General features: G+C 36.4%; 1 pseudogene; it reads left to right on the forward strand.

Annotated features, from left to right (window-relative positions):
* The first annotated feature begins 15,436 nt into the window (after window positions 1-15,436).
* LOC125103932 (40S ribosomal protein S3a-like) lies at window positions 15,437-16,225 on the forward strand (annotated as a pseudogene).
* Window positions 16,226-17,039: the final 814 nt, after the last annotated feature.

Below are 17,039 nucleotides of genomic sequence, written 5' to 3' on the forward strand. Positions count from 1 at the left end.
AATCACACTGATTTTTTTACTGCCTCAGCCTATAATTGACATACTCCACTTCCACTTACAATTTACTAGTCAAAACTAGTAGTCATAGCTCTGCCCTGCTACAAGTAATCTGTGGACATGTGGAATGTGGAGTGCAGAATATTTGGTAAGTGGTACTACCTCTGTCAAGTCCACTTTTTTCTCCCTAGTATGGTAGATTATGCAAATTGTGTTGCAATTTTTTTATTAACATATAATGGATTATTTGTTTTAGGGGTACAGGTCTGTGATTCATCAGTCTTACAAAATTCACAGCATTCACCATAGCACATACCCTCACCAATGTCCATCACCCTGCTACCCCCACCCCTCCCACCCCACCCCTATCCCCAGCAACCCTTAGTTTGTTTCCCAAGATTAAGAGTCTCTTATGGTTTGTCTATCTCTCTGGTTTTGTCTTCATTTTTTCCTCCCTTCCCCTATGATCCTCTGTCTTATTCCTCAAATTCCTCATATCAGTGAGCTCATATGATAATTGTCTTTCTCTGATTGACTTATTTTGGTTAGCATAATACCCTCTACTTCCATCCATGTCATTGCAAATGGCAAGATTTGGGTTTTGCTTTTTTTTTTTTTTTTACAGCTGCATAATATTCCTTTGTGTGTATACACACACAGACACACAGACACACACATGCACACACATTTTATATATATACCACACCTTCTTTATCCATTCATCGGTCGATGGATATCTAGACTCTTTCCATAGTTTGGCTATTGTGGACAGTGCTGCTATAAACACTGGGGTGCATTTGCCCCCTCAGATCACTACATTTGTATCTTTGGGGTAAATACCCACTAGTGCAGCTGCTGGGTCATAGGGTAGTTCTATTTTCAACTTTTTGAGGAACCTCCATACTGTTTTCCAGAGTGGTTGCACCAGCTTGCATTCCCACCAACAGTGTAGGAGGGTTCCCCTTTCTCTGCATCCTCATCAATATCTGTCATTTCCTGACTTGTTAATTTTAGCCATTCTGACTGATGTGAGGTGGTATCTCACTGTGGTTTTGATTTGTATTTCCCTGATACCAAGTAACGTTGAGCAGTTTTTCATGTGTCTCTTGGCCATATGGATGTCTTCTATGCAGAAATGTCTGTTCATGTCTTCTGCCCATTTCTTGATTGGATTATTTGTTCTTTGGTGTTGAGTTTGATAAGCCTTGATAGATTTTGGATACTAGCCCTTTATCTGATATGTCATTTAGAAATGTCTTCTCCCATTCTGTCTGTTGTCTTTTGGTTTTGTTGACTGTTTCCTTTGCTGTGCAAAAGCTTTTGATCTTTATGAAGTCACAATAGTTCATTTTTGCCCTTGCTTCCTTTGCCATTCGCAATGTTTTAGGAAGAAGTTGCTGTGGCTTAGGTCAAAGAGGTTGTTGCCTGTGTTCTCCTCAAGGTTTTTGATGGATTTCTGCCTCACATTGAGGTCTTTCATCCATTTTGAGTCTATTTTTGTGTATAGTGTAAGGAAATGGTCCAGTTTTATTCTTCTGCATGTGGCTGTCCAATTTTCCCAACACCATTTGTTGAAGAGACTGTCTTTTTTCCATTGGACATTCTTTACTGCTTTGTCGAAGATTAATTGGCCATAGAGTTGAGGGTCCATTTGTGGGTTCTCTATTCTGTTCCATTGATCTATGTGTCTGTTTTTGTGCCAGTACCATACTGTCTTGATGATTACAATTTTCTAATAGAGCTTGAAGTTGAGAATTGTAATGCCACCAGCTTTTGTTTTGTTTTTTTTCAGTATTCCTCTGGCTATTCAGGGTCTTTTCTGGTTCCATACAAATTTTAGGATTATTTGTTTCATTTCTTTGAGAAAAGTTGATGGTATTTTGATAGAGATTGCATTAAATGTGTAGATTGCTTTAGTAGCAGAGACATTTTTACAATATTTGTTCTTCCAATCCATGAGCATGGAACATTTTTCCATTTCTTTGTGTCTTCCTCAATTTCTTTCATGAGTATTCTGTAGTTATCCGAGTACAGATTCTTTGTCTCTTTAATTAGATTTATTGCTAGGTATCTTGTGGTTTTGTGTCCCATTGTAGATGGGTTCAACTCCTTAATTTCTCTTTCCTCTATCTTATTGTTGGTGTATAGAAATGCAACTGATTTCTGCGCATTGATTTCATATCCTGACACTTTACTGAATTCCTGTATGCGTTCTAGCAGTTTTGGGGTTGAGTTTTTTGGGTTTTCCACATAAAGTATCATATCATCTGCAAAGAGTGAGAGTTTGACTACTTCTTTGCTGATTCGGATGCCTTTTATTTCTTTTTGTTGTCTGATTGCTGAGGCTAGGACTTCTGGTATATGTTGGGTAGCAGTGGTCATAGTGGACGTCCCTGACATGTTCCTGACCTTAGGGGAAAAGCTCTCAGTTTTTTCCCATTGAAAATGATATTTGCTGTGTGTTTTTCATAGATGGCGTTTATGATATTGAGGTATGTACCCTCTATCCCTACACTTTGAAGAGTTTTGATCAAGAAAGGATGCTGTACTTTGTCAAATGCTTTTTCCTCATCTGTCATCTATTGAGAGTATCATATGGTTCTTATTCTTTCTTTTATTAACATATTGTATCACATTGATTGATTTGCAGATTTTGAACCAACCTTGCAGTCTGGAATAAATCCCACTTGGTCGTGGTGAATAATCCTTTTAATATACTGTTGGATCCTATTGGCTAGTATTTTGGTGAGAATTTTTGCATCCATTGCATCAGGGATGTTGGTCTGTAATTCTTTTTTTGATGGGGTCTTTGTGTGGTTTTGGGATCAAGGTAATGCTTGCCTCATAAAATGAGTTAGGAAGTTTTATTTCCATTTCGATTTTTTGGAATGGTTTCAGGAGAATAGGTATTAATTCTTCCTTAAATGTTGGTAGAATTCCCCTGGGAAGCCATCTGGCTCTGGGTTCTTTGTTGGGAGATTTTTGGTTACTGCTTCAATTTCCTTTCTGGTTATGGGTCTGTTCAGGTTTTCTATTTCTTCCTGGTTCAGTTTTGGTAGTTTATACGTCTCTAGGAATGCATCCATTTCTTCCAGATTGTCTAATTTGCTGGTATCTAGTTGCTCATAATATGTTCTTATGATTGTTTTTATTTCTTTGGTGTTGGTTGTGATCTCTCTTTCATTCATGATTTTATTAATTTTGGTCCTTTCTCTTTTCTTTTTGGTAAGTCTGGCCAGGGGTTTATCAATTTATTAATTCTTTCAAAGAACAAGCTCCTTTTTTCATCAAACTTTTCTACTGTTCTTTTGGTTTCTTCATTGTTCTTCACTGATTTCTGGTCTGATCTTTATTATTTCTCTTCTCCTGCTGGGTTTAGGCTTTCTTTGCTGCTCTTTTTCCAGCTCCTTTAGGTGTAGGGTTAGGTTGTGTATTTGAGACCTTTCTTGTTTCTTGAGAAACGCTTGTATTGCTATATACTTTCCTCTCAGGACAGCCTTTGCTGTGTCCCACAGATTTTGAACAGTTGTGTTTTCATTTTCATTTGTTTCCATTAATTTTTTAAATTCTTCAATTTCCTGGTTGACACATTCATTCTTTAGTCGGGTTAGGTTATGTATTTGAGACATTTCCTGTTTCTTGAGAAAGCCTTATATTGCTATATACTTTCCTCTCAGGTTCACCTTTGCTGCATCCCAAGATTTTGAACAATTGTGTGTACATTTTCATTTGTTTCCATGAATTTTTAAAATTCGTCTTTAATTTCCTGGTTGACCCATTCATTCTTTAGTAGGATGCTCTTTAGCCTCTATGTATTTGAGTTCTTTTCAACTTTCCTCTTGTAATTCAGTTTGAGTTTTAAAGCATTGTGGTCTGAAAATACACAGGGAATGATCCCAACCTTTTGGGATCATTCTCAATCAGGTTGAGACCTGATTTGTGACCCAGGTTGTGATCTATTCTGGAGAATATTCCTTGTACACTAGAGAAGAATGTATATTCTGTTGCTTTGGGATGGGATGTTCTGAATATATCCATGATGTCCATCTGGTCCAGTTTGTCATTTAAAGCTTTTATTTCTTTGTTGATCTTTTGCTTAGATGATCTGTCCATTTCAGTGAGGGGGGGCTGTTAAAGTCCCCTACTATTATTGCATTATTGTTAGTGTGTTTCTTTGATTCTCTTATTAATTGGCTTATCTAATTGGCTGCTCCTATGTTAGGGGCATAGATAAAATTGTTAGATCTTCTTGTTGGGCAGACTCTTTAAGTATGAATAGTGTCCTTCCTCATCTCTTATTTTAGTCTTTGGTTTAAAATCTAACTTGTCTGACATAAGGATTGCCACCCCAACTTTCTTTTGATGTCCATTAGCATGGTAAATGGTTTTCCACCCCCTCACTTTAAATCTGGAGGTGTCTTTGGCTCTAAAAATGAGTCTCTTGCAGACAGCATATCAATGGGTCTTGCTTTTTTTTAATCCATTCTTATACCCTGGTTCTTTTGATAGAGGAATTTAGCCCATTTACATTAAGGGTAACTATCGAAAGATATGAATTTAGTGTCATTATATTGCCTGTAAGGTGACTGTTACTGTATATTATCTCTATTCCTTTCTGGTCTATGTTACTTTCAGGCTTTCTTTTTGCTTAGAGAACCTCTTTCAATATTTCCTGTAGGGTTGGTTTGGTGTTTGCAAATTCTTTTAGTTTTTGTTTGTCCTAGAAGCTTTTTATCTCTCCTTCTATTTTCAGTGACAGCCTAGCTGGATATAGTATTCCTGGCTGCATGTATTTCTCATTTAGTGCTCTGAAAATATCATGCCAGTCCTTTCTGGCCTGCCCGGTCTCTGTGGATGGGTCTGATCCCAATCTAATATTTCTACTGTTGTAGGTTACAGACCTCTTGTCCTGAGCCGCTTTCAGGATTTTCCCTTTGTCTCTGAGACTTGTAAGTTCTACTATTAGATGACAGGTGTTGACCCATTTTCATTGATTTTGGGGGGGGGGGTGTTCTCTGTGCCTCTTGGATTTTGATGCCTGTTTCCTTCTACAAATTCAGGAAGTTCTCCACTGTAATTTGCTCCAATATACCTTCTGCACCTCTCTCTTTCTTCTTCTTCTGGGATCCCAATTATTCTAATACTGTTTCATCTTACAGTATCAACTTATCTCTTGAATTCTCCTCTCGTGATCCAGTAGTTGTTTATATCTCTTTTTCTCATCTTCTTTATTCTACATCAGTTGGTCTTCTATATCACTAACTCTCTCTTCTGTCTCATTTATCCTAGCAGTAAGAGCCTCCATTTTTTATAGCACCCATTAATAGCTTTTTAAATTTCAACTTGGTTAGATTTTAGTTCTTTTATTTCTCCAGAAAAGGATTCTCTAGTGTCTTTTATGCTTTTTTCAAGCCCAGCTAGTACCTTTATAATCTCATTCTGAACTTTAGTTTTGACATCTTACTAATGTTCGTATTAATAGATTCCTGGCAATTGGTACTTGTTCTTTTTCTTTTGAGGTGATTTTTTCTGTTTTGTCATTTTATCCAGAGAAGAATAGATGATTGAGAGAACAAAATGCTAAAAGGGTAACATATCCCCCCACAATATACACTAAACAAATCAGGAGAGACCTGCAACTGCAGGAGTTGGGGGAGGGGAGAAAGGAAAAAGAGAAAAAGAATATGATCAGGCTGGTGAATAGAACAGAGCCACACACTAGATTTTGGGTGTATTTTGGTCTGTTAGAAGGAATTGCCTCCCAAATTCTTAAAGAAATTATATATATACATATATATAATTTATATAATTTATAATTTATATATATAATATATATATAATTTATATAATATATAATATATATATGTGTGTGTGTGTGGATAAATTTAGTGAAGGGATGGAATATGACTGTGAAGATGAAAGTTAAAAAAGATTTTAAAAAAGGAATTGATAAGAAGTTGGTTGAAAAAAGAAAGAAAAAAAAAGGTGGAAGACTAGAACAAAGCCATACACTAGATTTAGGATATATTTTGGTCTGTTAGAGAAACCATATCCCAAAATTTTAAAGAAAGAAAGAAAGGAGGGAAGAAATATATATATGTTTAAATAAAATGGTTAGATAGAATATGACTATAAAAATGAAAATCAAAAAAGATTTTTAAAAAGGTATTGATAAGATGTTGCTTAAAATAGGACGGGGGAAAAATTTTAAAAAATTAAAAAGAAGGAAAATTTTAAAAATTTAACTTTGAAAGACTAAAGAATCATAGGAAAAAAGCCATGAATTCTATGTGCTGTGTTCCCTTAGCATTGGAGTTTTGCAGTTCTCATTGATGGTAAACTTGGTCTTGGTTGGATGTTTTTGCTGATCTTCTGGGGGAGGGCCCTGTTGGAGTAATTCTCAAATGGCTTTGTCCAAGGTGGAATTGCACCATCCTTGCCAGGGGCCAGGCTAATCTGCTATGTTTTGCTCTTGTTCCCTGAAAGCTTTTCATACAGCTTTGGAGGATGAGAATGAAAATGGCAGCTTCCCAATCTCTGGCCCTGGAGGAGCTGAGAGCTTGGGACCCTCCTCTTCAGTGAGCCCTCAGAGAAAAGCAGTCAATCATGCCTATCTCCCTGGTCTTCAGTGGAACTCTGCTCACCCAGAGTATTTCTGTCTCCTGCACCTGACCCCATTTGAGTTTCAAACCCAGCAGATTCCTGCAGCGTGCTCCTGTGCCACTCCTCCCCATGGAGGAAGGGGGAGGTTTCCTTTATCTGCCACTTTTGGGGTCCTTGCTCAAAGAGTAGTGGTCTATCTGTGCTACAGATCACAGTTTATGATAACCCCGAGCTGAGAGCCCACTCCTCCGCTCTGGCTTTGCACCTGGCTTCCCCACTCCTATACCTGGGAGCTCTGCTACACTCAGGCACCCTCAGTCTTTCTGTGACCCTGAGGGTCCTGAGACCACACTGTCCCAGCGAGGGTTCCACCCCCTTCTTAGCCACTGAGGAACATCCCTCCGCAGAGCAGATTTCTATAAGTTCTGATTTTGTGCTCTACTGCTCTATCACTTGCTGGTAGCTGACTGACAAAGGCTCCCGCCTCCCACCTCCCCGCAGCCTATCTTCCTGTATTTTACCTTGGATTTACTTCTCCACACGTCCTACCTTCCAGAATGTGGTCGCTTTTCTGTTCATAGAATTGCTGCTGTTCTTTTCTTTGATCTCCTGTTGAGTTTGTAGGTGTTCAGAATGGTTTAATAACTCTCTAGCTGAATTCCAACCAGATGAAATTGAGGTCTCCTACTCCTCTGACATCTTGCTCCTCCACCCCCCCCACACAATTTTTTCTTAAATGTGCTGAAGATCTTTTTCTCTTTTTTAAAGATTTGATCCATTCATTTGACAGAGACAGCACGAGAGGGAACACAAGCAGGGGAAGGAGGAGAGGGAGCAGCAGGCTTCCCACTAAGCAGGAAGCCCAATGCAGGGCTCAAACCCAGGACCCTGGGACCATGATCTGAGCAGAAGGCAGAGCTTAATGACTGAGGCATCCAGGTGCTCCACTGGGTTGTAATTTTTATTTTATTTTTTTAAGCTTATTGCATCATGGACATCTCCCCATATCATTACATATTAATTCATTTATTGACTATTTTTGTTAAAGATTTTGTATATTTATTTGAGAGAGAGGACCAGTAAGCATGAGTTGTGAGGAGGGGCAGAGGGAGAGTCAGACTCCTCACTGAGCAGGGAGCCCATTGTGGGACTCGATCCCAGGACCCCAAGATCACGACTTGAGCTGAAGGCAGATGCCCAACCAACTAAACTACCCATGTACCCCTCACTGACCATTTATTAAGTTGTTCTATGCATTAGGCCTTATTGTGCATACTAGGATATACCAATTAAGAAAACATTTGGTAGTCCCTGCCTTCATGTAACTTATTGATTGCAAACAGATAAGAAATAAAATATGTTTTTAGAGTGTAATATGTTAGAAGGTAATAAATATTATGGTAAGAAAAAAGAAAGAAAAGAGGCAGAGGGAGTACAGCTTTAAATAAAATGGTCACGGAAGGCCTTTGTGAGGTGATTGGAGCTAAATTCTGAAATGTATGAGAAATATCTTGTGAATATTTTTACAGGGAGAGCATCCCAAAAATAAAGCTATTAGTGTGGCTTGGTGATGTGAACATGAAGACGTGTTTTCCTATTTTTGTATATGTTTAAAAGTTTCCCTGAAAATAAATAAAAATGAAAATTAAAACTGGTTATAAACTGACATCCAGATTTTATATCAGCATTTTGGAAAAGAAAAATAAGATAAGGAATTTAATAAGTATTCTCAATTTCTTTAAAAAAAAAAAAAAGAAATGTTTTACCAATTTACCTCCTCAGAAACACTGTTTCAACTTGTTTCTCTTCATTGTCACTGACTAGCTCCTATACAATCTAGTACTTCGTTACAGATTGTTTTATCACTACATAATTCCATTGTGTTAGTTTTCTTTCCAATTATTTGTTAAACTTTTAATTGAATCTTACTGTTTATCCTCTTTAAAGTGACTAGACATATAAATTCCCTATAAAAATTACCAATTGAGAAGTAAAACTTAGTGATCTCTTTAATTTAAATATAACTTTAATTGCTAATAATTCTCATAGCATTTTGCTGTGTTGAGAATGGAAAAAATTAATAAATAAATAAGCTGCACAAAATATATCCACAAGTAATTTTAAAGTTTTGAGTATTAAAGAACTGGTTTAAAAATACTTCAAGTATTTTTTTCAAGTAGTTGGCTAGATCTGAAGTATAATACTGACCTTTCTTAGTCACATACTTATCATGATTTTTTCCACTAAAAAATTTGTTTTTTCAGTGATTTACTTTCTGTTGCCATACAACCAGGCTACATTGCACAAACATTTTGAGTAAATTTTGTCAGTTTTTCCTTAAGATGACGGAGAGTCTCAACAATTAGATGATTTTGATTAAAGCAAAAAATGAAATCAGTCTTGTTTACCCAAAATGTTTACTGACCTCGAAAAGTTATTTGGCTAGATTGTGGGGTAACACCCAGACACCAAAGAGGAGTGTCTCTGAAAGATCACTCACTTGGAACCACCCTGGATTTAGGGGAAGTGGTGACAGGCTGGTCACGGAACACTCTTGTTACAGACAAATTTGTCAGTGTTAGTCACACAACTAGAACATAATGTTTAGAAGAAAATATATGACACTGTTGGGAAGCTATGTTGGAAGAACTGTGGCCAAAGAAAAGAGAATTACAAATTGCACTTCTATGACAAAGATAACTTGGAAATATGATTAAAAAGTTTTGTTTTCATAATTTAGTTCACCCTAGTTATGATCTATTTTATATGAGATAAAATCCCTATTTTGAGAATATTATTACCTCAGAAAGGAATAATTACTGCATGATGCTGACATTAAGTTAGAAATATTTTTAGGATTCAGAATGATTAATTTTTCAGTATCAGACTATCTAATCATAGGCCTTATCTAATCATAAAAACAGTTTCAGAATAGTAGCCAAACCTCAGTGTCAAACACAGTAAATGTGGCATCACCATAATTCACAGGTCACCAAACTACTTCGAGACCATAAACAATAATTTTGATTTCTGAACCTCTTCCTCATCTTAAAAAAAATGGAGACACAGATTATCTTCCTTCTCCATTTTACTGGTATGTTTTGGGTATACCAAATTCATGAGCCTAGTTCTTCTCAGCAAAAACTTGAGCAAAAGTAAAAATAAAGAATAGTAATAGAACCATTCATGGTGCCCTAGAATATAATGTCCCTGTTTTAATTGCTAATCCTCCCCTGTAGGGAGAATTTCCTTAGATTTCGACCTGGGGACTGAAGGTACTTTTACACTGCTCTGTCCTATCACAAATTCTTTGTTCAATCATGATTTATTCACTCAGTCTTTTAGTGAGTTTGTCGTTCACCAGCTAGGGGCATTCCAGCTAGGCATTGAAGATACAAAGAAGGGATAAGACAGTTCCAGTCTGAATCGAACTGATAATAGAGCAAGGGAGAGCAACATTATACAATGTTTTACAAATAAACTGAGTTTATGGAAAAGTAGTACAGGATACTATGGAAGCTTCCAGCAGGGGACTAGATAATGCTTTCTGGAGGTCATGATGGGTTGTAGAAGACATCAAAGCTAAAACAAGAAAAATAAGGAGGAACTGGCTAAGCGAAGAGTACAAGGGAAACTGATTTAGGTAGAAGGAATAGTGCTGATTGATTTTGAGGTACTGAAAGGAAAGCCAACATGACTACACTGTAGAGAGACAAAATCTAGATCTCAGAGGCCTTATTAAGGGCTTGGTCTTTATTCTGAGAGTAATGGAAAGCCACTGAAATTTTTTGTTTCTTATTTTATTTAAGCAGGGAAGTGACATAATCACTTGTATTTTTAAAAGATCTTTCTAGGCACAGAATGATCATTCTAGGTACAGAATAGAGGATAAGATGGTGCCAAGTAATATATGTGGGGAAACAGGAGACAATTGGAGGAAATGAATTATGGGGTTGGCAAAGAAGAGGAGGAAAAAGTGAACTGACTTAACAGATATTTAAGAGGCAGAATCAATAGGATTTGATTGTGAGGAAAAGATGAATCAAGGATGACTTCCAGATTTCTGACTTAAGGAAGTGGGTAGATGCCATTTATTTAAATAAGGAATGCTAGAGAAAGAGAAGGTTTGGGAAGGAGAATCATGAATCATAGTTGACCAGCACATAGCATACACAATAAGCCATTTAGAATACAAAAATCTCAGGGTATAGATTATACATAATCTATAATATGCAAATACAGGTTCTCATCAAAATCATGCTAATAACTTAATCCCTAAGTCTTGTTTTTAAAATTCTGGATAATATTTATACCCTTTCAGTGGTCTTTTACTTTCCTATTCTTGAGCATTTCAGATCATTTTAGGCCAGGTCTTGAGTGTTATCCTGGTTCTATCTTTCAATTGCATAGTTTGAAGCCTCCTCTTTGTTTTTATTTTTTGTTTTTTTCCTTTTTCTTCTTTCCTCTTCTTGTAGATTGTAAAACCATAAGTTCTTTTATTTTAACCCTTGATCTCTCATGTAAGATCTGATTTCATCTGAAGATCATTCCCATAGCTTGAATTTTCTTCATTTCTTATACATTATTTTTCTTCATTGAGTTCTAATAACTGAATAACTTCCTTTCCTCCAGCTACCAATCTCCCATGTGTTATATCATTTTCCAAAATGGAAGAAAAAAGGAGAAAACTATTGTGAGGAAACAGCATATTTTATCACAAGCTATTTTTGCCAAATGTTGTTGGGGAATACCTGTTTCACAGCACTGAAACAAGTTTGAACTGAATGTCTACAAATGTTTTTCAATCTTCACAAGAGAAATAGCTAAAAATAAGAATATAGAAAAATTGAAAAATAAAGGAGTGGGAAATATATATCTGGTAAATACTAAGCAAAATGAAGCTAGTATAAATCTATTAAAACCAGAAAATGTAAGATTTTAAAACAAAAAGCATTACTAAAGAGGGTCACTAGATATGATAAAAGGGTCAAATCACCAGGAATGACAAGGAGTTAGAGACAAATCCCAATGAGAGATTTCAACACCTATTTCCCAGTGATACATCAAGCACACAAGAAAGCAAAATTGACATGATTATAGAAAATTTGAACAAAACAAATTAGTATGTTTGTTTCGTGGACACATATAGAACATTCCACCCAAAAACTGTAGAATATTCTTTCAAGTGGATTAATTTTGATTACATTTGTGACCATATAGTGGTACCTGGGTGACTTAGTTGGTTAAACAGCTGCCTTCAGCTGGATCAAACCCTGCATTGGGTCTGTTTCTTCTCCCTCTCCCTCTGCCCCTATCCCCTCCTGTGCACACATTTTCTCTCAGATAAATAAATAAAATCTTTTAAAAATAAAACCAAAACAACAATGTTCTCTGGTTAAAAAAATATATTTGTGAGCATATATTGAGCTGTAAAGGAAGTCTGAACAAATTTCAAAGAATGGTATCATACATATTGCATTCTTTGATCACAATGGGATAAAATTAAACATTCATACTGAAAAATAATTTTAAAAACTTCGTATGTTTGAAGATTAAGAAACATACTGATGAATCAGAAAATAATGGAATTTGAAGATTTTTAAACTAAAAGGCTTTAAACTCTAGAGAGGCTAGAAATTAATGCTGAAAGCATAAAACTTAAGTTAAAAAAGAAAGCAGAATAAACAAAACAGAAGGAAAAAGAATAAACAATAAATATTAAAAAATGCAGATTGCTGCTTTTAGACATGATGGAGTAACTGATACAGGGCTTGACCTCATGCCATCAACAACCATAAAAGTAACAAAATATATGAAACAGTTTTTTTCAGGCAGTTGATGATAGACAGTATGGGGAAATGATCTTAAGATAAAGGAAATTGTGTAAGGTGACCTTTATGTTTACCTTGCTCCTCTGAATGAGGGCACTTTCTGGTTTGTGGTGTGGGAAGTGAGCCCAAGTGCAGAGTAGCAATATTGCTAGGTAAAAGAGGCAGAGATCAGAGTTTGAGCTGCTGAGATGGCTGTAATTTGTGGGTCAGTATACCCCAGTTGGTTGAGCTGTGAAGGAGGGAATCTCAAAGGTCTATGGAAAGGTTATCTTCAGGAGTATGACTAAGTAAGTGTTTGCCTGCACATACACAAAGTGAGACCATGTGAGGCCTACCAGTAGTAACTGAAAACTTAACACAAATGCCAGTGCCGGAAGATTGTGGAATTTCAGTCCATTCACACTGGAGAGATCTTATCGAGTGCTTTGGGCATTGGCCCTGGACTTATAGACAAAACCGGAATAGGATCAAGGTGAATCACTGTAATCTACAGCCTGCCAGAACAAAACTCAAGACTATTTAAATAAAGACAATGTAATACAGAGTCTTATAGTGTAGCAGCCAAAATTGTTCTACTCAAGGCAGAAATTACTAGACAAGCAACTCAAGAAGCAGGGAAATGTGACCGTTAGTCAAGAGACAAATTAGTAGAAACAAAGATGATCATAGATGTTGGAATAAATAGATGTGGACTTTAAAGCAGTTATTATAAATATGTCAAGGATTTAAAGAAAAACATAGAGTATCCCATTAAAAGTGTGAATGGACAGATGGGAAATCTCAGCAGAAAAATAGAAACTAGAAATGGAACTAAATGGGAATTCTATAACTGAAAAACTACTGCTAAACAGAGCTTAGAGGGAAACATAATGTCTTAAATGCTTCTATTAAAAATGAAGAAAGGCTAGAAATTAATGCTGAAAGCATAAAACTTAAGAAGTTAGAAAAGAAACAGCAGAATAAACAAAACGGAAGGAAAGAGTAAGAAAAGAAAATGACATAGTAAACAAAATTGTACAAGGCCAATGTAAAAGAATACTAAAAGCATCAAACTTCTAGAAAGGTTGGTTAAGAAAAAAAAGAGAATGAACAAATAAACAATAATAGAAATGAAAGGGGGGCTTAGAAATTCTTCCAACATTAAAAAGATAAATTTAAGGGCGCCTGGGTGGCTCAGTGGGTTAAGCCGCTGCCTTCGGCTCAGGTTATGATCTCAGGGTCCTGGGATCGAGTCCCACATCGGGTTCTCTGCTCAGCGGAGATCCTGCTTCCCTCTCTCTCTCTCTGCCTGCCTCTCCATCTACTTGTGATCTCTCTCTGTCAAATAAATAAAATCTTTAAAAAAAAAAGATAAATTTAAGCTAAAATTTTTGAAAATTAGATTAAAATATGACTTCCTACAGAAGTTCTTCCTACCTCAAGAAGAAATTGAATCTCTGAATAGTAGTTCTGTAGCCACGATATAAATTACCAGTGAATTAAAATCCCCATGCAAAGCAAACTTCAGACCCAGAGTTCTATCAGTCAAGAATCTTATAGTTCCAGTAGTATGCAAATTATATAAGTGAATAGAGAAAGAAGATCATTACCAGGATGGTTATATCTCAAATCCAGGATTAGTTTAACATTAAAAACAAAATGTTTGATAAAATTCAACACACAATTTTTTGAAAAAGCTTTTTTTTTTTTTAGGTTCTTTTTAAAAAACAATTTATTTTATTAACATATAATGTATTATTTGCCCCAGGGGTACAGGTCTGTGAATCGCCAGGTTTACACACTTCATATCACATACCTTCCCCAATGTCCATAACCCCACCACCCTCTCCTTACCCCCCTCCCCCCGGGAGCCCTCAGTTTGTTTTGTGAGATTAAGAGTCTCTTATGGTTTGTCTCCCTCCCAATCCCATCTTGTTTCATTTATTCTTTTCCTACCCTCCAAACCCCCCATGTTGCCTCTCAACTTCCTCATATCATGGAGATCATATAATAACTGTCTTTCTCTGATTGACTTATTTCGCTAAACATAATACCCTCTAGTTCCATCCAAGTTGTCGCAAATGGCAAGATTTCCTTTATTTTGATGGCTGCATAGTATTCCATTGTAGATATATACCACATCCTCTTTATCCATTCATCTGCTGTTGGACATCTAGGTTCTTTCCATAGTTTGGCTATTGTGGACAGTGCTGCTATAAACATTCAGGTGCCTGAGCCCCTTCGGATCACTACATTTGTATCTTTAGGGTAAATACCCAGTAGTGCAACTGCTGGGTCGTAGGGTAGCTCTATTTTCAACTTTTTGAGGAACCTCCATGCTGTTTTCCAGAGTGGTTGCACCAGCTTGCATTCCCACCAACAGTGTTGGAGGGTTCCCCTTTCTCCGCATCCTCGCCAGCATCTGCAAGCTCACCAGCAAGTCATTTCCTGACTTGTTAATTTTAGCCATTCTGACTGGTGTGAGGTGATATCTCATTATCGTTTTGATTTGTATTTCCCTGATGTCGAGTGATGTGGAGCACTGATAAAGCTTCTTAATAAACAAATAAAAAGGACCATTCTAACCAGATAAAGGTTACCTGACAAATACAGCAGCTAACTGTATATATTGAAAACATTCTCATTAAGCTCAGGAACAAGACAGGTAGCATAAAGGAGAAAAGATCTAGTGGATCTTGGGGTGAGAAAGACACCCTGGAAATCTGCAACACTCTGGCCCAATCTAAGTAAATGAATCATGTTTATTGATTAAAAGACTCAATATTTTTAAAAATCATTTCTTCCAAAATAATCTATAAATTCAGTGCAATTCTAGTCAAAATCCAAATGAAATCAAATGTGGTTTTGTGTGTAACCTGTTACACTATATCTATAATTTATATGTAAGAGCCATAAATATACTTATGAAGAAGAACAAGGTGGGGAGATTTGCTTTACAGGTTTTATTTTAAAAACCTTATTAAAAAGCTATCATAATTAAGCCTTTTGGTTCCCTGAGCAGTGTCATGGCAGTTGGCAAGAACACATGCCTTACAAAAGGTGGCAAGAAGAAAGTGGTTGATCCGTTTTCTAAGAATGATTGGTATGATGTGAAAGCACCAGCTATGTTCAGTATAAGAAATATTGGAAAAACACTAATCATAATAACTCAAGGAACCAAAAGCACATCTAATGGCCATGAGAACACAAAAACATTATGTGTTTTTGAAGTGAACCTTCCAGATCCTGCAGAATGATGAAATTGCATTTCGAAAATTCAAGCTAATTGCTGAGGATGTTCAGGGCAAAAACTGCCTAATTCCATGGCATGGGTCTTATTCGTGACAAAATATGTTCCATGGTCAGAAAAATGGCAGACCCTGATTTAAGCTCATATTGATGTCAAGAATACCGTTGGTTATTTGTTTTATCTATTTTGTGTTGGTTTTACTAAGAAACATAACAGTCAGATTTAAAAGACCTCTTATGCTTAGCAACAACAGGTCCACCAAATTTGGAAAAAAGATGGAAACCCATGACCCAAAAAGTACAGACAAATGACTTGAAAGAAGTAGTCAATAAGTTGATTTCAGACATCATTGGAAAAAGACATAGAAAAGACTTGCCAATCTATTTATCCACTCCATGATGTCTTTGTTAGAAAAGTAAAAATGCTGAAGAAGCCCAAATTTGAGTTGGGAAAGCTCATGGAGCTTCATGGTGAAGGTAGTTTTGGAAAAGCTACTGGAGATGAGACTGGTGCTAAAGTTGAATAAGCTTATGGATATGAGCCACCAGTCCAAGAATCTGTTTAAAATTCAGACATTTAATGGTAACAAAAAAATCTTACTTGTGATATCTAAAAAAAAAAAAAAAAATTATAATAATTAAGGCAGTGTGGTGCTGGTTCAGGGATAGAAAAAATGACAATAGAATAGAACAGGATACCTAAACAGAACTACACCTATATGGAAACTAGATCTCATAAAAAAAAAAGCAGGCTTTTTTCATGGATAAGTGAAAGAAAAAATGGACTTTAAAAAAAGTGTTAATACAATTTAAAAGCATCACATTAAATCCCTACACTCTGCTAAGCACTAGAATAAATTCCAAATAGATCAGTAGTTAGAATGAGAAGGACAAATGATAAAACGTCTTGAAAACTTTTCTTGAAAAGAAAATATTTTCTGGCTTTGGTGTCCAAAAGGATTTCGTTCTTTCTTTCCTTTTTTTAAAGATTTATTTATTTATTTATTTGAAACAGAGAGAGGGACTGAGCATACAAGCAGGGAGAGCGGCAGGCAGAGGTAGAAGCAGACTCCCCACTGAGCAAGGAGCCCAATGCGTGGCTGGATCCCAGGCCCCTGGGATCATGACATGAGCCGAAGGCAGACATCTAATTGACTGAGCCACCCAGGCGCCCCCCAAAAGGATTTCTTAAAGAAGATCCAAAAATGTGTAAATTAGAAAGCAAAGGTGATAGCCAAAACAATCTTGAAAAAGAAGTCCAAAGTTGGAGGACTTACAATTCCCAATTTCAAACCTTACTGCAAAACTATAGTAATCAAGACACTGTGGTAATGGCATGAGGGTAGACCTATAGAACAATGGAGTAAAATGGAGAATCCA

The sequence above is a fragment of the Lutra lutra genome, chromosome 7 (assembly GCF_902655055.1).
Source record: "Lutra lutra chromosome 7, mLutLut1.2, whole genome shotgun sequence".
In the NCBI taxonomy this organism is placed as follows: Eukaryota; Metazoa; Chordata; class Mammalia; order Carnivora; family Mustelidae; genus Lutra; species Lutra lutra.